Consider the following 27,782-nt stretch of genomic DNA (forward strand, 5'->3'; position numbering starts at 1 on the left):
CCGTACCCCCACCCGCGAATGCAAGGAGCGTACCCCCCTGCCCAACAGTGTAAGTACGACCCGTACCCACACCCGCGGACGTACGGAGCGTACCCCCACCACACCAGTGTCAGTAGACTCGTACCCTCACCTCTAATGCAGTGTGCGTAACCCCACCGTGTATGTGCCAAGCGCACATATCCAGAAATCGGAGGTGTGTGTGCAGAGTCCACCCAGCAGTGCCCTGAGACAGGAGTGGTGGGTGTGGAGTCCTCCCAGCAGTGCCCTGAGACAGGAGGGGTGGGTGCCCATCACTCCCAGCAGTGCCCAGAGACAGGAGGGGTGTGTGCAGAGTCCTCCCAGCAGTGCCCTGAGACAGGAGGGGTGGGTGCAGAGTCCTCCCAGCAGTGCCCTGAGACAGGAGGGGTGGGTGTGGAGTCCTCCCAGCAGTGCCCTGACACAGGAGGGGTGGGTGCAGAGTCCTCCCAGCAGTGCCCTGACACAGGAGGGGTGGGTGCAGAGTCCTCCCAGCAGTGCCCTGACACAGGAGGGGTGGGTGCAGAGTCCTCCCAGCAGTGCCCAGACACAGGAGGGGTGGGTGTGGAGTCCTCCCAGCAGTGCCCTGAGACAGGAGGGGTGGGTGCAGAGACCTCCCAGCAGTGCCCTGAGACAGGAGGGGTGGGTGGTGAGTCCTCCCAGCAGTGCCCAGAGACAGGAGGGGTGGGTGCAGAGTCCTCCCAGCAGTGTCCAGACCCAGGAGGGGTGGGTGGTGAGTCCTCCCAGCAGTGCCCAGAGACAGGAGGGGTGTGTGCAGAGTCCTCCCAGCAGTGTCCAGACCCAGGAGGGGTGGGTGCAGAGACCTCCCAGCAGTGCCCTGAGACAGGAGGGGTGGGTGGTGAGTCCTCCCAGCAGTGCCCAGAGACAGGAGGGGTGGGTGCAGAGACCTCCCAGCAGTGCCCTGAGACAGGAGGGGTGTGTGCAGAGTCCTCCCAGCAGTGCCCTGACACAGGAGGGGTGGGTGTGGAGTCCTCCCAGCAGTGCCCTGACACAGGAGGGGTGGGTGCAGAGTCCTCCCAGCAGTGCCCTGACACAGGAGGGGTGGGTGCAGAGTCCTCCCAGCAGTGCCCTGACACAGGAGGGGTGGGTGCAGAGTCCTCCCAGCAGTGCCCAGACACAGGAGGGGTGGGTGTGGAGTCCTCCCAGCAGTGCCCTGAGACAGGAGGGGTGGGTGCAGAGACCTCCCAGCAGTGCCCTGAGACAGGAGGGGTGGGTGGTGAGTCCTCCCAGCAGTGCCCAGAGACAGGAGGGGTGGGTGCAGAGTCCTCCCAGCAGTGTCCAGACCCAGGAGGGGTGGGTGGTGAGTCCTCCCAGCAGTGCCCAGAGACAGGAGGGGTGTGTGCAGAGTCCTCCCAGCAGTGTCCAGACCCAGGAGGGGTGGGTGCAGAGACCTCCCAGCAGTGCCCTGAGACAGGAGGGGTGGGTGGTGAGTCCTCCCAGCAGTGCCCAGAGACAGGAGGGGTGGGTGCAGAGACCTCCCAGCAGTGCCCTGAGACAGGAGGGGTGTGTGCAGAGTCCTCCCAGCAGTGTCCAGACCCAGGAGGGGTGTGTGCAGAGTCCTCCCAGCAGTGTCCAGACCCAGGAGGGGTGGGTGCAGAGTCCTCCCAGCAGTGCCCAGAGACAGGAGGGGTGTGTGCAGAGTCCTCCCAGCAGTGTCCAGACCCAGGAGGGGTGGGTGCAGAGTCCTCCCAGCAGTGTCCACACCCAGGAGGGGTGTAACACATGTGTGTGATGCCACAATTACCCACATCCATACTGCCTACAAGGGAACATGTCCCCATGAACTCATGTCAACTGACTCCACACACAAGTACAGTGATCACCAAGGATGCCACGATTGTTGCAGGTGGAGACATGGCCATGCATGCATGGCCAAAGTAGAAGGGCTCCGTCACACACACAGCTCATGTACACACAGCTCTGCGCTAAACATTGGGAACACCCTGCAGGGAAGAAACTGGGTACACAGAGGAAGGAATACACCCTGGGACAATTGAACCATGCAGTAACTGCTGACATGACCTAAGGAAGTTAGCCAACACCTTGTGATGGCACACAGATCCTAGGGTGGCCCCAAAGAGCAGAACACTACTACAAATCCCACACACCCAAAGCCTTAAACACCACCCAAAACAATGTAGCAGCCCCACCAACACCAATACCACCATAGCAGGAGTGTGATAATGAAAAAAAAATATAAGCTTTATTCAGCATGAGCACAATGTCCGTGGATCAAAGGCAGTTCAAAGTCAACAAAGGCCATAGGGCAGTCAATGATTCCCAGCTGCATGGGGGACACAGTGGGATGTGTGTCCCCTACCTTGCCTGCACAGTCAAATGCCATCGTCTTCCATACTGGTGAGGGCATCAGGGGGGGGGAAGCAACAGGCACCGCAGGGACATCAGGGCAAAGGGGCGGCGTTGTGGGTGCAGGGATGGAGGACTCAACCACAGGGGGTGTGTCATGGCCAAAGGCGGAGGCCAGGATGGCACTACACACCTTAGCAAGGTCCTCCAGGGAGTCCCCTGCACCCGAAGTGACCTCAGGCCCCAAGGAGGGGGGGGGTTCAGAGGGATGGGTTGCAGCGCCACCGGGGGAGGGTGGAGACAGGGGGGGAGACTCAACCACCCTGACCGAGGACTTCCTTGACCGCTTGCGTGGTGGCGTAACTGTGGGGCTCAGGGACAGAGCGGCCATGAAGGAGTCCTTGGGGGAGATGTGGCCAGGAGAGCTGAGGGGAGGGGATTTGGAGGGAGTGGATTGTGTGGAATGCGGACTCCCACTCTGGCTGCGTGTCACACGTTTGCCCCCCGACCCAGTGGGTGTGCCTATCTCACCCTGTGTGTGCGTGTCAGGAGGAGTGCGGTGGACCTTCCCTGCTGGTGTGGTGCCTGTGTCTGTTGTGGTGGGTGCATGCCGACGTCTGGGTGTACGTGGGACAGGCATGGAAGTGGGAAGTGTGGATGGGGCAGGGGTAGGTGGGGGGAGGTCGCGCTGCAGGAGACCCACTGCTGCAGTCAGTGTGGAGTCTAGGGACCTCAGCAAGTTGCGTTGGTCAGCCTGCAAAGAATGAATGCCCTCCAAGAATGCCTCGATGTTGGTGAGGGTTTTCCCGTGGGAATGGAGGACATTCAGGATCGCAGCCTGACCAACCTGCATTTGCCGCTGGATGTCCATAGACTCAGCATTGGCGGCAGCAGTGGAGACAGGGGCAGGGGGTGCGGTGCCTGGCAGGAAGGAGACATGCGGTGACCGGGCACGCTGGGAAGGGACACGAGCAAGTGGGAGGCGGTTGGTGGGAACTGAGGGGGCGGTGGCAGGTGTTGTTCCACTGTCAGCTGCTGGTGCAGCCTCCGCCAACTCTGAGACATCCTCCTCGGACCTGTCAGCTTCGTAGTCTGATGTGCCAGTCGACAGGTCCTCGGCCACACTATCCTCCGCCTCTGTCCCACTCGATGTGCCAGCCCCGATGTCACGGCTGCCACTGGTGCTCGGTCCCTCCGCCTGGTCCGTGTCCATGTCTCCCTCTGTGTCCCCCGACGATGCTGTGGGCAGGGTGGAGAGACAGAAATTAATCAGACACCTGTACACATCTGTCACATGAGTCCAATCTACATAGTCAACATTGCATAGCCTGAAGAGGCAGATCCCTAACATCTGCAAAACAAGGTACCGATGTAGGGCATGAAACACAGTTGGTTGAGCCACCATGCCACTGAAATACCATGGAGAGCATGAGACAATAGCTGATGACAGGAAACGGAGTCTGACATAGCACCCAGGCCCTGGGGACAATCCTGCACTGCCTCTGCACCACACAGCGTTTGTGAAAATACCTATGACCAGGGACAATATCCATGAACTTGAGACACATGCTGCATAGGTAATGCTGCAAACATGCCCAACATAACTCGGTCACTGCACCTTGCGTGTGTGTCCAGTAACATCACACACTGTCCAGACCCAGCAATTAGGAATCAGGATTTGACACATAGGCATTGCCCGCCCCAAGCAACCCCCACACGATGCTAATTGCTGAGACACAGGTGGCACCAACATCTCATAGTCTGGGTGATAAACACAGTGGCAGGCAAAAGGCAAGATTGGACGCAAAACAGCAAAGGTGCGCCTGTACAAATAATGAGGTACCAGTGCCCATCCTCAGATGAGTATAACAAGACACACAGGCACTGGCAACTGTGAGTATGAAGAGGGACAATCAGGTCAGGCTGCACAGTGGACACCTGTACATAATAGCACGTCTATATACATGGTGACAGGGGACAATGGCACAGAGCACAACCTACGCTGTAGACAGTGAGAGTGTCCACGTTGATGATGACACAAACAACACTGAGGATAAGGTGCCCCAGGGGACAGTATTGGGCACGCAACTACATGCTACTGAATGGGAATGACTGCTACACACGTCACCATCCCTGCACTATGCGTAGCGCACACTCATGCACATCATGTCACAGGCCACTACATAGGACATGCGCGCTGTAAGGCATGACACATGAGAGACCAACTCCCATGTCTGGAGCCAGCATCAGTGCCAACTGACATGGAACCCACATGCAGTGAACTTGACAGTTCACAGGCAAGGTCCCACAACCTGTTACCCACCACCACCACCCATGATGCTACAGTCATTGTTCTCGTGGACAAAGCGCCAGCCTACATTACCTTGTGAAGGAGTGACTACACACAGACCAGGGAACACATTGCAAGGAGGGGAAGGGTGGCAGGGGCGCAGCGCTACACTTGGGCAAACTGGATGGGCACAGCACCTTTAAACCCTGCCAGTGAATTAATGCCACTGTGCCCTTACAAATGCCGGTGACACACAACAAACGCACATGTACCTACCCCCTTCCGCCTGCTGCATCGCCTGTAAGCGCCTCTCCAGGTCTGGAAAGACCACCGGCAGCACACGCCTGTGGAGGTGGGTCAGACGGCGGCGGCCGCGGTTCTTGTGGCTCTCAGGTGAGTCCCCCAGCAGGAGCCGTGCAATCCTCCGCGTCCAGCACCGGATATCCTGCCAGCGTTTCCTCACCTGGGACAGGCTCCGCCTCCGACCATCCACACGCCTCACGGCACTGACGGCGGTCAGCCAGATCTGCTCCTTGGCAGTGGCGCCTACCTGTGAGGAAGTACAAGTGACACCACATCAATACACCAGCCACATGTCACAGAGAGACATATGTGAACATAATAGCTGGTTACTACATGGCATGTAATGCAGCCAACGCATTGCACCTCTGTCATAGGGACATCATCCTCTGGTGAGGGAAAAGGCAGTACGTGCCATAGTGGGTACTCAGGTGGAATGATGGCAATGTCACAATCAATGATCAAGGCTCACACTGTGCATCACACCCACACCTCCTGTCTCAGGGCACTGCTGGGAGGACTCTGCACACACACCTCCTGTCTCAGGGCACTGCTGGGAGGACTCTGCACACACCCCTCCTGTCTCAGGGCACTGCTGGGAGACATCAGGCACCCCCCCCTGGTACCCCCCCGACAGTACATGGCATGTGTGTCACACCGGGTCACAATGCCTGAAGACACAGTCACAACATAGGGACAGTCTGTGGCAGTGGCCTATGCACTCACCTGATACCCTGGTCGCCCATACAGCATGGGGTACTGTGGGAGGATCACATCCAGCAGAGCCATGTTCTCCTCCAGGGTGAATGGCTGTGTCCTCTCCACAGCCCTTGACATGGTTCCAGGGAATCAGTAGCAGCAGCTTGGTCGACAAATGCAAAGATGTGCAGGCAAGTAATCCCTCATGGGACCTGGCTGCCTTATATGTGGCCTTCTGCCCAGTCTCATGCACAGGAGTACAGAGTGATTGGTCACTCACATTTGCATCCTATGTTTCCACCAATCCCTTCAAACCTAGCAGTCTGTGGGTTCTCTATCGGTTTCATTCTCCTGCATGATGTCAGCCCCACAAACACATTGCAACAAAGTAGAAGAATTCCAACTGACTTCTGCTGTGCACCTTCCAGAACAAAATCGAAATTTGAACCTGGTCGCCATGACAACCAGCATGCATGTAGGCCTTAATACTTGTCCCCTATGTAATTAGGAGAATCACACACAGGTACGGTGCGTTTCCGGGCCCTAGGGCACCCCAAATGCATGGCAACGGCCCGTACATGCATGCCTACGTTCAAAATCACTATGGGTCTGCACGCGTATGCGTACACGTAGTGGTACGGACCGTACACACGCATGTACGCTCACTATCACTATGGGTCTGCACGCGTATGCGTACACGTAGTGGTACGGACCGTACAAATGCCTGTACGCTCACTATCACTATGGTTCTGCACGCGTATGCGTACTCGTTGTGGTACGGACCGTACAAATGCCTGTACGCTCACTATCACTATGGGTCTGTGTACCCGTAGTGATAGTGAGCGTACATGCGAGTGTACGGTCCGTACCACTACGTGTACGCATACGCGTGCAGAACCATAGTGATAGTGAGCGTAGATGCGAGTGTACGGTCCGTACCACTACGTGTACGCATACGCGTGCAGAACCATAGTGATAGTGAGCGTACAGGCATTTGTACGGTCCGTACCACAACGAGTACGCATACGCGTGCAGAACCATAGTGATAGTGAGCGTACAGGCATTTGTACGGTCCGTACCACAACGAGTACGCATACGCGTGCAGACCCATAGTGAGAGGGCCGTACACTCGCATGTACGCTCACTATCACTATGGGTCTGCACGCGTATGCGTACTCGTTGTGGTACGGACCGTACAAATGCCTGTACGCTCACTATCACTATGTGTCTGTGTACCCGTAGTGATAGTGAGCGTACATGCGAGTGTACGGTCCGTACCACTACGTGTACGCATACGCGTGCAGAACCATAGTGATAGTGAGCGTACATGCGAGTGTACGGTCCGTACCACTACGTGTACGCATACGCGTGCAGACCCATAGTGATAGTGAGCGTACATGCGAGTGTACGGCCCTCTCACTATGGGTCTGCACGCGTATGCGTACTCGTTGTGGTACGGACCGTACAAATGCCTGTACGCTCGCCATCACGATGGGTACACATACGGCAGCACTCCCACAGTGATTGGGGAACATACACAGGCCCTCTTAGCAGCAGTACGCCGGTTTGTACACATCACTGTGGTGATAGTCGACACACAGGTAGGAATAGGGCGGACATACTTGTCCATGGATGGACATACTTGTCCAGGAATGGACATCAAGGCATCGTCTGTGCATTACTACATGTGTGGGGCACAGGTGTGACAGGCTGTGATGTGGAACATGCCTCCTGAGTGGAGGAGGCACCAGATGTATGATGAGATGTGTACAGGTGTACTGTGTGAGGGTGCAATGTGTGCCAGGCATGCCCTTGACTCCTTTGACATGTGTGCATGTCGTACTGCGCACTTGGGGTGAGCGTCACTGGCATGGCACGGACACCAACACACGGAAGTGTCCCATGATGCCCGGTACAGGGGTCATGACACCTGACTTGTCACTACCCACAGTGCACAATGTGACTATGTCATTTATGTGTCCGGGATTTACATCAGGTTGATGTTGTAGCACCCTCAAAAGCTGCAGCCGTTGCAGCAACCAACATGTGTCTGTGTGTAGATTGTCATTGCACACTGTTCCGCACACCATGCCACATGTGGTATCTGATGTGAGGTGCACATGTATGCATGGGACACGGAGTAGCGTGACAAGGCCATGTCAGCATCCTCACAAGGAATGTGTGGTGAGTCATGACATGTGCACCTTCATGGCAAGGTGTGTGGGCAGGCCTAGTGTAATGTCATGTGACCTGTGGCTCCGGTGTTCCGCTACCAGTCTCTACAATCGGCATCCTACTTCTGCTGATGTGTGGGTGTATGTCACTTCTGTCTTGCGTCGGGCTGTTCACTTGCACTGGGACACAGCTATTCCCATGGTGTGGCATGGGGAGGTTCTCAATCTCCGTGTGTAGCTGGGTCTTGGAAGGAGTGTCACCTTGCATCCATACGTGTCCTGGGCATGTAGCACATATGTGACTCCCTATGTAGCATGTGTGTATTGCCAGATTTACATGTGCTCAGTAGACATGAGTTGTTGTCGTAGTGCACTCACTCTTCCTTGTCACTTCCAAATTACTGCAGAGCGCCGCCTGTTGCCCGAATAATTCCAGACTTGGCTGCCATGCAGGAGAATGACAGGATCCGGCTCTACCGCTTCACCCAACCGTTGATTCTGGAGCTGACAGCGAGACTGGCACCACACCTGCAACCGCAGCACAGGTATCCTACGGCACTGACACCCCAGCTGAAGGTAATGGCTGCCCTACATTTTCTAGCCACGGGTACCTTCCAAAATACCATAGCTCATGTTGGTGGCATGTCCCAGAGCATGTTCAGCGGTGTGCTGCATGATTTCTTGGAGGCCATGTTGATTCACCTGGATGACTTCATAAAGTTCCCAACCCCTGAACAGATGACGGAGGTCAAGCGTGGATTCTATGCCCTGGGAGGGATGCCCCATGTCATTGGGTCCATAGATGGGACACATGTAGGTTTGGTACCACCACACGCACGGGAGGTGGCGTACCGGAATCGGAAGCACTACCACTCCATCAATGCCCTTGTGGTGTGTCTGTCCAACATGGTGATTTCACATGTCTGTGCACGTTTTCCAGGATCAGCACACGATGCCTACATCATGAGGCGTAGCGGGATGCCTGATATGATGATGCAGCTGCGCAACGAACGTGCATGTGTTGTTGGTGGGTACAGTCTGTCTGTCCTGTATTCTGTTTGGCCGAGCAGCACTACCGCTTCGCCTGTTCTAACGATATCCATGTGCTTTCCATTTAGGGGACGCTGGCTATCCCAACATGCCTTGGCTGCTGACACCTCTCCGCAACCCCATCACGCCGGCCCAGCTCCGCTACAACACCGCCCATGGCCGGACAAGGCGAGTGATAGAGAGGACGTTTGGCATGCTGAAGAGCCGATTCCGGTGCCTCCACAAGACCGGCGGCGCACTCCCATATGCCCCGGCGAAGGTCTGCAAGATCTTCATGGTCTGCTGCATGCTGCACAACATGGCAGTTGAAAGAGCTGTGCCCCTCATCCTGGATCAAGATGACGAGGACCATCCACCCGTGGAGGACGAAGGGCTTGGCAATGGGGCTAGTGATGTGGAGGATGTGGAGCCGCAAGAGGACATCCGGACTCGGCTCATACGCGACTTCTTTGCTTAGTGGTGAGTACCAGGGTCTGAGTGTGCACGCATTGGTCCCCGTGTGGCATGCGTTGTGATGTGTGTCTCCACCTGCATGTATGGCACGTGGGTCAGAGGTGTGTGTGGGTGTGTCACTGGAGTGATGGTGGCAGTGATGGTAGTATTTCCCCAGGCATAATTGTGACCTAGCATGTTGTCATACATACATGTGTCGAGTACATGCACATGCAAGTGGCTGTGCTTCTTGTGGCTGACTTCTTGTGTGTCTCTCTTCCCCAGGTACCTGCGCATGCCGTTTGCTGGTTGCATTGTTGTGGCACTGCTATTCCTCATGGACATGGCATCATGGGCTGACTCAGCGTTACAGGCACGGACACGTTTGGAAGTCTCCATGGGGTAAGGGATGCATCTGGGATGTATTGGGTGTGGCAGTTGTTCACGATGTGTGCACACTGCCCCGGTCGGGGTTTGGGTCCTCTGCAGACATGTGGCATCCCCATGGGACACGACATGCAGCTGGGTACACCTGAATAGATGGGCTGCCTGGTTGTCAGTCATCAGTGATGGGATGGTGGATTGTGATGAAGGCATCAATGTGTGTGACACTGCCCTCGGACACATACGGTTAACATTGTCTTGACATGGCGTGGGACTTCCACATCAGCGGATGTATGGTGTATGGCAGGCTCTCCGTGAGCAGCTGTGGGTATTTAGCTATTATCCGACACTTGTGTGCCAGTTCCATGGCTATCACGCATTTGTGCTGCAGAAGGGGGGTGCCAGTGTTGGAGCCACATGTTACTCCACATGATGTGTTCATGTGTACTTCAAGTTGCCTCTGCAATCCCAAACACATGACTATTAAAGGTGTCCCTATGCCTCCAAGGTGCCTCTTCTCAGTCAATGCTGGTGTGTTGGCACGGTGCATCCTGCATGTCTGGCATGGTATTCCCTGATTGTGGCTATGTGTCAATGTGTCGAGTGGCAAGATGCAAGCTGTGTGTGTGTGCTGAGACTGTGTAATGGGCATGATGTCCATGACTGTGTGGGTATTGTGACATGTGCCATCCCCATGCATCCAACGTTGTCCATGACCCCATTCTCTGCATCCACCGGACTCAAGCTTGCAGGACATGGTTCTGCCACCTGTCTACACGTACCTGGGTGACCCCCAGGACACGGGCCAGGATCCCTGACCTCTGCGCATGACTGTTGCTGTACTCAATGTGTCTGTCAGCACGGTTGTTCGGCCACCCCCTCAGCTGGTTCTGACCATCACGGGTGTGTATGGTGCTCCATGTCTGTCTTGCCTAGAAAACTGTGACCCATGTGTCCTGTGCCAGACTCAGGCCCCAGGGTGTGGATGGTTGAAGTGAACAGATGACTCAGGCATGTTTAGACTGTACAAGACACATGTTAGGTAATAATGCTACCAGCAGGCATCTACTCTTAATAGTGTGATTTATTATTGGGGGGGGGGGGCCAAGTGAGGGCCTTTCCGGGATTAGGGAATCCAAAGTTCAGTAGGGGAGTTGGTGTCCTTGCCATTGGAAATCCTCAGAGTCCATGCCACAGTCTTTGTCAACATTGGTCAGCCAGTGACCAGCAGGGCCATGTGGCAGAGAATGTCTCTTGATGCTGTGATGCTGTTGCTCCAGTGGGCCAGGTGCCAGGCCAGGTGTCCTGGGAGATGGTGATGTAGCAGCCACCCTCACGGTCCTTTCCGTGGACGACCCGGCTTCCTGCGGGGAACCTCAGCAGCAGGCCGTGACGACGTCTGGGATGCTCCGTCGGATGTTTCCTCCTCCTCCTCATGATCCCTCCCTGTGGGTGGTGATGTTCTCCGCCTTCTGGCACAGGGAGGGTCGGCCATGGTGTCGGCCATCCGACGGAGTTCAGCGTGAATCCCCTGGGACGCCGTCACTTGCTCAGCCTGTCTGTCCTCCATCCTCCGTTGGTGTAGCTGTAGACAGGCTATTAGCTCCGCATGTTGCTGGGCCTGCTGGACCTTGATCCCCTCGAGGACGGACACAACCTGGGCCATGCCCGTGGTGTCCTGCCGGTATGAGTCCAGGATGTTACGGACATGGGAAAATACCGGATCCCCAGCCAACTGGTCAGGCTCGCGCCTCCGCCGCTCTCCACTCCCACCACCCCTGCCCACTTGCGTCTGGCCTGCACTTGTGGGCACATGGGGTCTCCGGGACCCCTGAGGGGTGGCATTGGCGTTGTCACCTGCCTCCTCCTGGGTGCCCGGGAAACCGTGTCCCTCCTGGCGAGCCTGGCTGCATTGTGGTGTTGGGGCAGGGATCCTGGGTGTCTCCTGGGATGTGGCAGGAGTGGGGGTGGTGGTTGGCACGGTTGTACCTGACGCAGGTGCTGCAGGTGGTTGGACACCAGAGGGGCCAGGTCGCTCGGGGTCGTCCGCAGAGTGGTGAGAGTGGTCGCTGCCGGTGGGATCGGTCTCCTGCAGATCCGGGTCCTGTGAGTGTTCCCCCCCAGTGTTGGGGGGTGCAGCACGACGTTGACCTGTGTGTGAGAGAGACAATGTTACTTTTGATCCATGCAACATCCATGTTGCATCCGTTACAAAGTTGGCACATTTCCTCTTGGAATTAGGATCTGTCTTGCATTCCACTCACAGTGCACTTGTGCATGTGTGTGTCCCTTGGGCACCAATTTGGCCCCTTTAACTATGTGTGGCACAGTCTTACTTGCTGCGTCAAGTGTGACTGCAGTCAGCAGTGGAGTGTGCATGTGTGCCGAGCTATGCGTTTGCGCCTTCCTTGTAGCACTGTACATGTGCACATGGAGTGGATCCACACACTCATATGATGCAGGTGGCTGTCCTTGTGCTCGTGTACAGGTTGTAACATGGCCCTGCGTTTTGCCATGATGAAGAGGGGGGGTTCTGGCACTGGGCACCCTTGTCTACATGCACGCAGTCCACCTGCTGACGAGCAGACATTCCCACACACCAAAGGACTGATTTGCTCTCCCTGTGTCTCCCTCCTTCTCTGTCCCCCTCTCCCTCCCTCTCTGTCCCCCTCTCCCTCCCTCTGTGTCCCCCTCTCCCTCCCTCTGTGTCCCCCTCTCCCTCCCTCTGTGTCCCCCTCTCCCTCCCTCTGTGTGTCAGCCTCCTCCCTCTGTCCATCTTCCTGTGTCTCCCTCCCTCTGTGTCCCCCTCTCCCTCCCTCTGTGTGTCAGCCTCCTCCCTCTGTCCATCTTCCTGTGTCTCCCTCCCTCTGTGTCCCCCTCTCCCTCCCTCTGTGTGTCAGCCTCCTCCCTCTGTCCATCTTCCTGTGTCTCCCTCCCTCTCTGTCCCCCTCTCCCTCCCTCTCTGTCCCCCTCTCCCTCCCTCTCTGTCCCCCTCTCCCTCCCTCTGTGTGTCAGCCTCCTCCCTCTGTCCATCTTCCTGTGTCCCCCTCCCTCTCTGTCCCCCTCTCCCTCCCTCTCTGTCCCCCTCTCCCTCCCTCTGTGTGTCAGCCTCCTCCCTCTGTCCATCTTCCTGTGTCTCCCTCCCTCTCAGTCCCCCTCTCCCTCCCTCTGTGTCCCCCTCTCCCTCCCTCCGTGTGTCACCCTCTGTCACCTTGGCCCAGCTTCCTGGGCACACACTGTTAGCAGATCTTTGAGTGGCCCTTGGCCTGTTGATGTGAGTTTGTTTCTGATCTCCAGGCACCCATTTTGTCTGCTGTGTGTCTGTGCGCTGCTGCTGTGGTGGTGTGTGCTGCCACTCTTTCACACTGTTGGCTGTTCATTAGCTGCTGGCATGTGCAAAACAGTGCCTTCACCCCCATGTGTTGATGCAAGGCATCCGCCATTTGCTGGCAAGTCATTCCTGTGTTGGGACACAGTGTTTGTCTGGCTGTGACCTAGGCCATATGGGCAGAGGGCATTGTTGTCTGCTTTGGAGTCGCACTATGTGATTCTTGGTGCCCAAACTCCCGCCATCCGGGTTACCGTGTCATGTGTTGTTGTCTTCTGTGGCCTGTGACTTGACATTGTCCAGCTGGGTGCATGGGGCATGGTGGCAGCAGTGGCATGTGCCTGCTCATGGAGTGTGGTTGAGTAATGCGATGGCTTGTGGTGTTTGCGTGCCTGTTATTAATTTTGGTTGTGGTTGCAGTTCCCCCCATGTGAGGTGCGTTGTTTGTGTACTCACCCGGGTCTCGGAGTCCTTCTACTCCTTCAACTGCCTCCACCGGCAGTATGGCCATCACCCTCTCCTCCCAGGGATGGTACTGTACGGGTCTGCGGGAGGGCCCTCCTCCGGTGGCGTTGGCCTGGTCGTGTTCCTCCTGCCTCTTGGCTCTGACCCTCCTCCGCAGATCGTACCACCTGTTCTGGCAATCCTGCTTGGTCCTCCTGGTGTCCGCAACAGCATTCACAGCATCGACGATGGTCTGCCACATGGCTGTTTTGGCTGCCTGGCTGGTGCTTCTGACCAATGTTCCAAAGATCTGTGGCTCGACTCTGAGGATTTGATCAACAAGGACCTCCAACTCTCGGTGACTGAACTTTGGATTCTTGGTAGTGGGCATGGTGAGGGGTGTGGGTGGGGATGGTGTGGGTGTGGGGGGTGTGTGGATGTTGGGGGGGGGGTGTGGATGGTTGTGTGTGTGTGTGAATGTGATGAGAGGGTGTTTGTGAGGGTGGTCGTGTGAAGGTGTGCAAGTGTAAGATGTGGTGTCGCTTGTAGTCTGGTTCTGTGGTGTCTGGCAGCAGTGGGTCTGTTGCAAAGGCTCATGGTTTGTGTGTGTGGGCCCTTTTTATTGGTCCATGGGTGGGTGTGGCAGTGTTTGAATTTTGGGTGGGTGTGTTATAAGGAGTGGTGGTGTATTGGGCCTCTGTTTGTTTTTGACAGTTGCAGGTCAGTGATTGTGTTATTTTAGTGGTTGTTGGCCATGTTTAGTGGCTGTGTGCCTTTCGAATGGTGTATTGTTGAGTTGTTTTGTTTTGTCCTTGTTGTGTACGTGCGTTTTGAGCGTGTGTACGGTGTGTACATGGGCCATTTGGTTGTACGATTTGGTCCTTGTGTGTGGATTTGTACGACTCGTACATGCGGTTGTGATGTTGGGGCATGGGGTGCGCTCCGTACTTAGGAGGTTGTGTTGGGGGTGCGCCAGGAACGTACTGGGGTGGGGGTACGACTGGAACGTACTGGGGTGTACATAGACGGTGGTACGACACGTACAGGGGTGGGGGGGTGTACATTGACGGTGGTACGACACGTACAGGGGTGGGGGGGTGTACATTGACGGTGGTACGACACGTACTGGGGTGGGGGTACGACTGGAACGTACTGGGGTGTACATAGACGGTGGTACGACACGTACAGGGGTGGGGGGGTGTACATAGACGGTGGTACGACACGTACAGGGGTGGGGGGTGTACATTGACGGTGGTACGACACGTACAGGGGTGGGGGGTGTACATTGACGGTGGTACGACACGTACAGGGGTGGGGGGTGTACATTGACGGTGGTACGACACGTACAGGGGTGGGGGGGTGTACATAGACGGTGGTACGACACGTACTGGGGTGGGGGTACGACTGGAACATACTGGGGTGTACATAGACGGTGGTACGACACGTACAGGGGTGGGGGGGTGTACATTGACGGTGGTACGACACGTACAGGGGTGGGGGGTGTACATTGACGGTGGTACGACACGTACTGGGGTGGGGGTACGACTGGAACGTACTGGGGTGTAGGTAGACGGGGCTGTGACACGTACTGGGGTGGGGGTGTGGCTCGAACGTACTGGGGTGTAGGTACACGGGGGGTACGACACGTACTGGGGTGGGGGTGCGACTGGAACGTACTGGGGTGTACATAGACGGTGGTACGACACGTACAGGGGTGGGGGGGTTTACATTGACGGTGGTACGACACGTACTGGGGTGGGGGTACGACTGGAACGTACTGGGGTGTACATAGACGGGTGGGGGTATACATATACGGGGGGTACGTGTCGGACGTACGGGGGCTGGGGGGAGTGTTGGGCGCGTATGCGGGCACATGTCTCCATGGTTGCTATTGGTGTTCGGTGCGGACGGTGTTTTTTCCATACGGTTGTAGGCTCGGACGCACGGGATGGATCGTGATTCCTCGGTCGGACTTGGATTTTTACGTTTGTAAGGTAAATCGTCCGAGGACGTGTCGGACACATTTTCCGACCCGAGGACGTGTGGGGAATGATTCCCGGTGCGGGTCGTATGGACTTTTTACCATGCGAATCGTGATTGCCAGTTCGTACGGCACTTGTACGATTCGTACGGTAAAAAGACCCGATACGAGTCGCACGGGGGAATTTTTTACCGGATCGTGATCGGCACCTTACCCTATATAATTTACTATTCCCACTCCAGTTATTATAAAGTCAGGAAAGGTGCTGGACACTAACCCTATATAATTTACTATTCCCACTCCAGTTCATATAAAGTCAGGGAAGATGCTGGACACTAACCCTATATAATTTACTATTCCCACTCCAGTTAACATCAAGGTGCCGATTACGATCCGGTAAAAACCGGGTACGAACCGTCGGTCGGAGCGTTTTCCCCGTCCGACTCGTAGCCAGTCGTAAAACTTTACAAACATGGAATTACGATTCGCACGGAAACACCATTTCCGTACGAATCGTAAAAAACACCGACCGACGAAAATATACATACGAATGTGATCCGGGAATGCTGCGACGTGACGTCGGGACGCTTTCAGGCAGCGTTTCACGACCCAGGAATTACGATTCGAACCGACAGCAGTCCGGACGGCAATATTTTCACGGCACCCAAAAAGTGCCGCAAAAGCGAAGTATGGCGCGAATCGACCAGAGTAGGTGGCCCGGTACGTGCCGACCCCCCCCCAGCCCCCGTACGTACGCGCCGACCCCCCCCAGCCCCCGTAGGTACGCGCCGACCCCCCCCAGCCCCCGTAGGTACGCGCCGAACCCCCCTGTATGTACACCCGTGTACGTGTCGAACCCCCCGTGTACGTTCGAGTCGAACCCCCCCGTGTACGTTCGAGTCGTACCCCCACCCATGTACGTTCGAGTCGAACCCCCCCGTGTACGTTCAAGTCGAACCCCCCATGTACGTTCGAGTCGTACCCCCACCCGTGTACGTGTCGAACCCCCCGTGTACGTTCGAGTCGAACCCCCCCGTGTACGTCCGAGTCGAACCCCCCCGTGTACGTTCGAGTCGAACCCCCCGTGTACGTTCGAGTCGTACCCCCACCCGTGTACGTTCGAGTCGAACCCCCCGTGTACGTTCGAGTCGAACCCCCCCGTGTACGTTCGAGTCGAACCCCCCCGTGTACGTTCGAGTCGAACCCCCCATGTACGTTCGAGTCGTACCCCCACCCGTGTACGTTCGAGTCGAACCCCCCGTGTACGTTCGAGTCGAACCCCCCCGTGTACGTTCGAGTCGAACCCCCCCGTGTACGTTCGAGTCGAACCCCCCGTGTATGTTCGAGTCGAACCCCCCCGTGTACGTTCGAGTCGAACACCCCCGTGTACGTTCGAGTCGAACCCCCGTGTACGTTCGAGTCGTACCCCCACCCGTGTACGTTCGAGTCGAACCCCCCCATGTACGTTCGAGTCGAACCCCCCCGTGTACGTTCGAGTCGAACCCCCCGTGTACACGGGGGGGTTCGACTTGAACGTACACGGGGGGGTTCGACACGTACATGGGTGTACATACAGGGGGTTCGGCGCGTACCTACTGGGGCTGGGGGGGGTTCGGCGCGTACCTACGGGGGCTGGGGGGGTTCGGCATGTACCTACGGGGGCTGGGGGGGGGTCGGCGCGTACCTACGGGGGCTGGGGGGGGGGTCGGCGCGTATGCGGGCACGTCTTCATGGTTGCTATGGGAGTTCGGTGCGGACGGTGATTTTTCCATCCGGTTGTAACCTCGGACGCACGGGATGGATCGTGATTCCTCGGTCGGACTTCACCTTTCACGTTTGTACGGTAAATCGTACGAGGACGTGTCGGACACATTTTCCGACCCGAGGACGTGTGGGGGATGATTCCCAATGCGGTTCGTATGGACTTTTTACCATGCGAATCGTGATTGCCAGTTCGTACGGCACTTGCACGATTCGTACGGTAAAAAGACCGGATACGAGTCGCACGGGGATATTTTTTACCGGATCGTGATCGGCACCAAAGTCAGGGAAGGTGCTGGACAGTAACCCTATATAATTTACTATTCCCACTCCAGTTAACATTAATTCAGAGAAGGTGCTGGACACTAACCCAATAAAATTTACTATTCCCACTCCAGAAAGATCAAAGTCAGAGAAGTTGCTGGTTATAACATCACTTAAAATATTAAATATATAAATTTATTAACTATGAAAAATATTTTTTAAAGTATCAAATTTTACAATAATATGGTTACAACACTACCCACCCCTATCCCATATTAACCCTAATTCCATATAAAAAATGTACAATCTTGTTTCCCTACAAATTGGAAATATACAATTATTTAATTATAATTGTTCTTTAAAATTTTAAATTTCACAATATTTACTAATAAATTTAATTGTTTTAATATCTATTTTTATACTATTATTTTTGATAATTACTCCCCACCCTTCTCCCCTAATATCCCCACATCCCACCCATAAATAAAAAATATAAATAGAAATTAAAATTTCATATTAAAAATTTTATAATTAGGATTTTACATAAAATTTTGACTAATTTAAATTATTTCCAATTAAAAATTTTGTTAATAATCTCTAATTTTTTGATAATAATTTAAATACACTGCACACCCTTACACCCTAATAACCCAACTTCCCAACCATGAAACAAAAATATAATTTCGAAATTATTTTACATTTTTTAAAAATGTTTTATCAAAATTACATTAAAATGTATACATTTCTAATTCTTTAATATTACATTTTATAAATTATTATCTGATTTTACAGTAATATTTTCTAAACACTCCCCACCCTTATACACTAATAACCCTACATCCCAGCCATAAAACCAAAATAAAATTTCATATTAATTTTCTATTTTTAAATTATATAATTTCGAATTTACATTTAAATTTAGAAATTTCAAATTCTTCTATATTAAATTTTTTAACATTATTTTCTGATTTTAAAGTAATATTTTTAAAACACTCCCACCCATATCCCCTAATAACCCAACATCCCGCACCTAAAATATAAATCTTATTTCGATTTTTTTTTCTAAATTATAAATATTTAATTTCGAAATTTAATTACAATTTAAAAATCATAATTATTTAATATTTAATATTTTTCAATTATTATCTGATTTTACACTAATATTTTTAAAACACTCCCCACCCTTATCCCCTAATAACCCAACATCCCGCTCCTAAAACACATCATACAATAAATTACTTAACACTATTAATAAAAATAATAAAGTAATTTTACATATAATTAAACAATTTACTCATTCAATATACACTAAATAGACATTTTATACATTATATATATTAAATTTCGATATTTCTAACAAAACTAATCAATCGATATTATCTACAAACGATATTACTACATCGATATTTCATACTTCGATATTTTACTAAACACAAAAAAAACGATATTACTTACCTCGATATTCTACACTTCGATATTAATGTTATATCGATATTTTAACTTCGATATTATTGTTATTCGATATTAAATTTTCGATATTATGTCTATTTACCGTTATGATTTCCTGAGTTTTTGCTATGCCATCTATATTTGTCCATCTTAGGGTGAGACCATTTTTACTCTGCATTCCAAGTTGCTTCAGGCTTGGTAAAGTATTAGACCTTGTAATATTTATGTTAAGAACCAATGTCAGGGCAGCATGACCACTAAGAGCATTCGGGATAGCAGTGAGGGAATCTATTATTCGTTCACCATTTTCTGTCACCAGTACATGGTCAATAACAGAGCTTTTACCGTTCCCAAAATATGTAGGTACTTCTTGAGCGGAAGGACCTTAGGGGAGCATTAGTGTAGGTAATTAAAGACACGCCTGGTGGGGGCGGGGGAATGGTGGGAAAGGGGCGGCCTCTTTGTAGGAAGTGTACAGAGGCATTGCATGCCACATGTGTCATTGTATTACATCCTAACCGCTGAAAAAATTGAAAGAAAGTCGGCATGAACACAAAGACTGGTCATATAATGTATTGGACTGTGAAATCAAGTGTTGAACCCTCAGTCAGAAAGGGGAGAGGTCGGTGAAATGACGGTTGGCACAGATAAACCTGCCGGATGAGACATGGGTATGATTATCTGTTTCATGGCACATATTACTGTCGGTATGCTTTCATGAACAAATGCTCAATCAAGTTTGTTTGAAAAAAAATATCTAGGTACTTCTAATTTGCTTTCACTAACACATTGTGCCATAAGAAGCAAATTGTACCTGTAAATCATTTCATGTAAGATTTCTCCATATGGATTATGCATAAAATGTAAAATACCGTCACCATTAGTTTTAACATTTCCACAACTTTCAGGACCTTGTCTATAAAATTTTCCTGATACTAAAATCTCCTACCCATAGTAAAACATATGGCTGAAGACGGCTGAAATGCCAGAAACCGGTCCTAGGAAGCTTGTTTCCGGTCCAGGGAAGACATGGCTTGGCAGTTCGGGCTGGACTGTTCCCATGAGGCACAGGGTCAGACTGATTTGCATATGGCCATGTCTGAGCTGGGGTGGCAGAGTGGGCTAAAGAACGGTGATGGATCAAGCCCAGATCTGTTGACTGGGTGTGAGTGTTTGATTGGTTCTGATGCTCCGTCCATCACCACCCCCTTTTGTACCGCTTTGTTCGCCATAAGTTGGCAGGGTATGCTCAGACGTGAGTCCCTTGCTCACTTTGCCACTGGATTCAAGCAAGCCTGGCTGAAGACGGCTGAAATGCCAGAAACCGGTCCTAGGAAGCTTGTTTCCGGTCCAGGGAAGACATGGCTTGGCAGTTCGGGCTGGACTGTTCCCATGAGGCACAGGGTCAGACTGATTTGCATATGGCCATGTCTGAGCTGGGGTGGCAGAGTGGGCTAAAGAACGGTGATGGATCAAGCCCAGATCTGTTGACTGGGTGTGAGTGTTTGATTGGTTCTGATGCTCCGTCCATCACCACCCCCTTTTGTACCGCTTTGTTCGCCATAAGTTGGCAGGGTATGCTCAGACGTGAGTCCCTTGCTCACTTTGCCACTGGATACAAGCAAGCCTGGCTGAAGACGGCTGAAATGCCAGAAACCGGTCCTAGGAAGCTTGTTTCCGGTCCAGGGAAGACATGGCTTGGCAGTTCGGGCTGGACTGTTCCCATGAGGCACAGGGTCAGACTGATTTGCATATGGCCATGTCTGAGCTGGGGTGGCAGAGTGGGCTAAAGAACGGTGATGGATCAAGCCCAGATCTGTTGACTGGGTGTGAGTGTTTGATTGGTTCTGATGCTCCGTCCATCACCACCCCCTTTTGTACCGCTTTGTTCGCCATAAGTTGGCAGGGTATGCTCAGACGTGAGTCCCTTGCTCACTTTGCCACTGGATTCAAGCAAGCCTGGCTGAAGACGGCTGAAATGCCAGAAACCGGTCTTAGGAAGCTTGTTTCCGGTCCAGGGAAGACATGGCTTGGCAGTTCGGGCTGGACTGTTCCCATGAGGCACAGGGTCAGACTGATTTGCATATGGCCATGTCTGAGCTGGGGTGGCAGAGTGGGCTAAAGAACGGTGATGGATCAAGCCCAGATCTGTTGACTGGGTGTGAGTGTTTGATTGGTTCTGATGCTCCGTCCATCACCACCCCCTTTTGTACCGCTTTGTTCGCCATAAGTTGGCAGGGTATGCTCAGACGTGAGTCCCTTGCTCACTTTGCCACTGGATTCAAGCAAGCCTGGCTGAAGACGGCTGAAATGCCAGAAATCGGTCCTAGGAAGCTTGTTTCCGGTCCAGGGAAGACATGGCTTGGCAGTTCGGGCTGGACTGTTCCCATGAGGCACAGGGTCAGACTGATTTGCATATGGCCATGTCTGAGCTGGGGTGGCAGAGTGGGCTAAAGAACGGTGATGGATCAAGCCCAGATCTGTTGACTGGGTGTGATTGTTTGATTGGTTCTGATGCTCCGTCCATCACCACCCCCTTTTGTACCGCTTTGTTCGCCATAAGTTGGCAGGGTATGCTCAGACGTGAGTCCCTTGCTCACTTTGCCACTGGATTCAAGCAAGCCTGGCTGAAGACGGCTGAAACGCCAGAAACCGGTCCTAGGAAACTTGTTTCCGGTCCAGGAAAGACATGGCTTGGCAGTTCGGGCTGGACTGTTCCCATGAGGCACAGGGTCAGACTGATTTGCATATGGCCATGTCTGAGCTGGGGTGGCAGAGTGGGCTAAAGAACGGTGATGGATCAAGCCCAGATCTGTTGACTGGGTGTGAGTGTTTGATTGGTTCTGATGCTCCGTCCATCACCACCCCCTTTTGTACCGCTTTGTTCGCCATAAGTTGGCAGGGTATGCTCAGACGTGAGTCCCTTGCTCACTTTGCCACTGGATTCAAGCAAGCCTGGCTGAAGACGGCTGAAATGCCAGAAACCGGTCCTAGGAAGCTTGTTTCCGGTCCAGGGAAGACATGGCTTGGCAGTTCGGGCTGGACTGTTCCCATGAGGCACAGGGTCAGACTGATTTGCATATGGCCATGTCTGAGCTGGGGTGGCAGAGTGGGCTAAAGAACGGTGATGGATCAAGCCCAGATCTGTTGACTGGGTGTGAGTGTTTGATTGGTTCTGATGCTCCGTCCATCACCACCCCCTTTTGTACCGCTTTGTTCGCCATAAGTTGGCAGGGTATGCTCAGACGTGAGTCCCTTGCTCACTTTGCCACTGGATTCAAGCAAGCCTGGCTGAAGACGGCTGAAATGCCACAAACCGGTCCTAGGAAGCTTGTTTCCGGTCCAGGGAAGACATGGCTTGGCAGTTCGGGCTGGACTGTTCCCATGAGGCACAGGGTCAGACTGATTTGCATATGGCCATGTCTGAGCTGGGGTGGCAGAGTGGGCTAAAGAACGGTGATGGATCAAGCCCAGATCTGTTGACTGGGTGTGAGTGTTTGATTGGTTCTGATGCTCCGTCCATCACCACCCCCTTTTGTACCGCATAGTAAAACATAGTCGTCCTTAATTTGGGCTGAAATAAATCAACTTCTTTACTTAAATCCATTATTACTGTAACTTTTGTTGAATTAAAAATGTTGTCATAAAAGTTAATTATAACCAAATTAACCCTTTCATCTGTGATTATATGGATAAGCTGGATATAGGGGGTGGATAGGTAAGTCCTTAAAACTTTAATTGTGGAGGATATTGATATTAAAACAGCCAAGCCTCCCTTCGCCCATCCCGCTCTGATGGAGTTGCTGGGGTTAGAAATGACATGAAACCCTCCAAAAAGAATTAATCTTTTAACCGTGTCTCTTGAATACAAGCTATTTAAGCTCGACAGTCTCTAACCATGCTGGATTTGTTAGTTTATTTCTTATTCCAGCAACGTTCCAGGACCTCAATATAGTTTTGATATTTTTCGTATTTTGGCAGTTTGGAGGACTTGGCTCCTTAAACTGTGAGTTTCTTGATTCATCCTGTGTAGCGACTGGCAGATTTGGGGCTCGGTCATTGGGAAGGGTGATAATTCAAGTTCCAGTTCTGAGTTCCTTATGACATAATTCGCCCCTTAAGGTGCTGTTTTTCCAGTTTTGTTGTCACCAGTTATTGACAATATACAGGGCCATACTGCAGTTCATTGGGGACAATCCATTGTGACATTTGTGTGACTCTTGTGCTGTCATCAGAGCGTGTGGCACCCCTACTATTTGTGTACTGAATCCCTTGTATCACTGGTCTCTGGGCTCTGAGAGATGGGGAAGAGAAAATCAATAGAGGGCTTAGGTGGAGGTGCTGGCAACCAAGTAGAAAAAGGGAAAAAGGCCAGGAAGTTGTCAAAACCTCCAGGCAATAATTGTGTCCATGATCGCATTGACACTCTCATCAGCGAGTGTGAAGGCATCCTAGGGGGAAGATCAAACTGCACATGTCACCCTAGGTAGCCCCCCCAGCCAATCTCCCCCGAGCCCCCAGCCCATGCCCTAGCTCTAGCCCAAGTCGCATTCCTATCATCTCAATAATGTTTCAAAGACCATCTTCTAAGAAGACGCACACAGAGACGCAGAGTATAATGCTAGATACTGTGGAGCTATGCCAACCTTCTACCACTCCCCTCAACTCCTCAACTCCCCTGATATTAACACCCAGCAGCTTGAGCCCACAATTCATTGCGCAAGGAGATTCTTGCCTCTCCAGGACCTAACCTACTATTACAATGGTGATACATCCTAGCCTCCCTGTTACCCACAGTTATGACCAGCTCAGTACACAAACCAGAGAACACGCACTATCTTTTAAATATGCTCAGAACTGAGATAGGCTCTATGAGATCCATGATACAAGGCCTAACCACCTTAGTTAAAACGTTATTGCAGACTGATCCATCTGGCTTACAGTATGGCACTCACCCCGCATTAAGTCGCTATTTGCAACCTCCTTACAATATTTGTGTGACTCAAGAGCCAATTCTAGGAATGTCTCACCTGACCCCATAGAAAAGCGAACTAACAATCCTACTAATATTCCTCACAGTAAATTCCAGAACCCAGTGGCTGTACAAGATTCTTTAAATGTTATCAGGGCCATACCTCCACTGGATGTTCAGCATCTTTCTCATAGTTGCCAAAATCAGTCGGCCCCTTTAGCCACCATACCTCCGTTACATATAAGAAAATCTACATGACTAACGTTCCTAAAGTCAATACAAAGAATGGCTACGAGAGCAAAGAATCTCTCACTACTAAAGTGATCCACTGGATCCGCCACGTCAGGGGATGTCGCTCAGTAATCAGAGACGACATTTCCAGGGCTCGGAGGTGTACTTCTTCTATCTATCCACTTGACTATATTTACCTTACCCTCAAGGGTGGCGAGCTGGCGGAAAACCTCCTTGCCCTGGAATTTCGAATCTGTCCCCCTGAAGGATCCCCTATCCAGTTTAGGCACTCTCCAATTTACGATCAGACCAAGCCATCGTCCCTCCAACTATCAACTTGTCTAGCATATATCTCTGGTTTAACCACTATTAGTTCCAACTGTATAGTTAGCTCCCCTGGAATTATAGCTCTGCAGACCATGCCTTACCATAAAGAAGTTAGCCCTCAGGGGGAGGCAGGATTAAGCAACTACAACATTACCACCCAGGAAGAGGAGGGCAACGAACAGCTCAATGCTCAACTCTGCAAACACTAGCTTATCCTCTAATTAGCAACTCCACCCTTATACAAAGTGTTGCACCTGGTACGGCACATCATCAGCAGCTGAGGATTTTGTCATGGAATGTGGCCGGGCTAAGTAGCAAAATGCCAATCCCCCATTGGAATAAATTAGTGAAAGGTTTTGATGTTTGTATCTTTCAAGAGACCTGGAGCCTGGTTCCGCTACACAAATCTGGTTATGCTTGTTTTCATTCACCTGCAATTTCCTCAGGGAGAGGGCACCCGTCAAGGGGACTGATTATTTGCGTGAATATTGCTCTTGACTGTTGAATCATCCATCAAACAAGCTTGCGCCCAGATACCTTAGGGCTGAGCTTTAGGGGGACAAGGGGGGGAGCCACAATTGAACTGGTCAAAGTTTATGTGAGGGGGACAAAAGGGGGTATACCTTCACCCACAATCTCAGCACTGGAGGAATGTCTAGCCAACTGCTCACCCCATGCCAGTGTGGTGGTTGTGGGAGACTTTAACTGCACCTTTGAATCCCTGGCTAATGAAGACCTAATGGGAACTGAAGAACATGACAACAGATGGGCAGTCCCCCAACTAGACCTACCTCCAGTTAAGAGATTAACGCAGCAGGCACTCAATTTGAATGCTATCACTATAAAGTATGGTCTGAGGGCAGTTAATGATAGGTCACCATCAGACAAACACGGTGCTAATACCTATAATAGAGCCAGTTGCCTGTCCCGGGTTGACTACATCCTTCTTCATGTGAAACTGTGGGGGGATATCGTCGACATGATCATGGGTACCACCACAGAGAGCGACCATAACCCTCTCTATTTAACTTTAAAACCCATGTGGGAGGCACCCTACTACCAAAGCGAGCAACTCACTATTCACTTCTACCAGAGAGATAATTCCCTCAAACTGTAAAAAGTTCTTGAAACGGCGGCAGGTTATCTTGCATGATACTAAGATCGCTGGCATACAACAAGATTTAGTCGTAGGCATATCAGAGCTCCAGGCTGCGGCCTATAGTGTGACTGGACTAACGTATGCCATCTGCGCACCGTCAACCGAATTAGTGCACATTTCCAAGTCCCTAACCTGGGCAAAAAACCTAGTACGCCCACAAAAGGGTCATACTCGTGGTACACAAAAAATTGCAGGAAAAAGGTTGATTCCAGCAGTAGCAATTAAAGATAAGCACCAGCCTCTCATAAACACTGCCAGGAAGTCCTATAGTGCAGCCATACAGGAGGCAAAGTTAGCATGGGATGAATTGTGCTGACAGGAACTTAAGGAAGCATGTACAGCCAAGGATGCCAACCTGTTTTGGAATCTAATCACCTGGTGGAACAAGTCAGGTGCATGCCCACCTACGAACCACATCAAGGGGCAGGTATGGCATAATCACTTTAGAAAACTCTACTCAACATCGGAGGCCACCCCACCTGTGGAGTCAGGCGATTTAAATGGGTCCCTTGTAGATGATGAGTGCTTTGACCTAGCAGAGGTAGAGGCTGCAATAAACAAAATAGTGCCCTCCGAGGCAGCAGAACCAGATGGCCTGCCAGGCGATCTCTTCCTCTCCGACCCCTCTAATTGGGCACGCTATATTCTACTCCTAGCAAATGCTATCGCCAGTGGCGCCCCTGTCCCTAGATCTTGGAGGGGCACCGAGTTGGTCCCAAGCTGCAAAAAGGGAGCCAGAGACGATCCTTCCAATTACAGACCCATTGGTTTGATTGATGCTCTGCAGAAGGTCTTCGGCCGAGTCCTCCTGCAAAGGATTCAGTCATGGACCAAGGACGAAGCCATCCTTTCCCAGTACCAGGCCGGTTTCAGGCCAAAGACTGGAACGATGGACTAGGTGTTCAGACTCCTCCTTATCCATTGGAAGGTAGTGGTGATTGACAAGGGCAGTCTTTGTCTCGCATTTATCGATCTAAAGACTGCCTTTGACCTGGTCCCTAGTGAGATGGGCATTCCCCCTTTTATCCTTAAACTGTTGATCCGGCTACACCAGGGCAACTTTGCCCAGGTTAGATTGGGGGCGCAAGGACAACTAACAGATCGCATCCCCGTCAACAAAGGAGTTCGACAGGGTTGTGTTCTGGCCCCCACCCTATTCTCTCTTTACATGAATGGGGTGGTGAGCTTTCTGCAAGAAGATCCAGCAGACACACCAACTCTGGGGGGCGAAAAGGTACCAACATTGTGCGGCTGACACTCTAGGGATATCTGAGACCCCAGCAGGGCTGCAGTGCCTACTAAACAGGTTCCACATTTTTTGTGACAATCGGGGGCTGGTCATAAATACCTCAAAGACCAAATTCATGGCCTTTAACTGTCATAAGTCGTACAAGAGCAGCCCTTCGCTGGGTGGGACATCCCTAGAAAGGGTAGACACCTTCGACTATCTAGGTGTCAGACTCTCTGACAAAATGTCATGGAGGCCCCACTTAGCAAAGATGCTGTTAGGGAGTGGTCGGAGCACGGGGAAAAGAACATCGCTCCTCACATTCTAGGCCAGTAGCCCCTGCCCTTCAAGATTACGATGCCAAAGCAGTCAGCTCAGCCCTTTCCAGAGAAGAGGTCTAAGGATTTGATAAGGCTGATGATCTCTGCAGATCTGAGTACACGTTTCTCAGAGGTCTGGTGATGCTACCCCAAAACGTTCCCCTCACCCCTTTATTGCTGGTTATGGGCAGGCGGTCGATTGGAGATATTGCCAGGTTGCGCCCACTGCTCTTGTGGGCTCGTATTAGGCGAACCCCAGAGCTTCTCCCCTATGCTGAAGCTCTTACTGAGATCATTAGGTTAGATACTGGCAGTAAAGTAGGTTGGATCCCAAATGTCTGAAAAATGCTGACAGCTTTGGGACTTCAAGCTTAAAAAGACTTAAAAAGACGAGCTCAAACATTTGTACTGGGAATGGGTGGACCAACGGTAAAGCTGCAAAACCAATCTGGGCAGATTAACAGCAGAATTTTATCTACATAAACAAACCAGACATTTAGAGCCTTTTAAAGATACAATCCAGGTCCCTAGGGCCAGGATACTGTATATACACTTTAGGTTTGGAACTCTCCCTGTCTGTGAGATGACTGCTAAATGGCACTCATGTAATGAGACATCAAAAGATTGCCCGTGTTGCAGAGCCCCG

Source organism: Triturus cristatus, chromosome 7 (assembly GCF_964204655.1).
Source record: "Triturus cristatus chromosome 7, aTriCri1.1, whole genome shotgun sequence".
NCBI classification, from domain to species: Eukaryota; Metazoa; Chordata; class Amphibia; order Caudata; family Salamandridae; genus Triturus; species Triturus cristatus.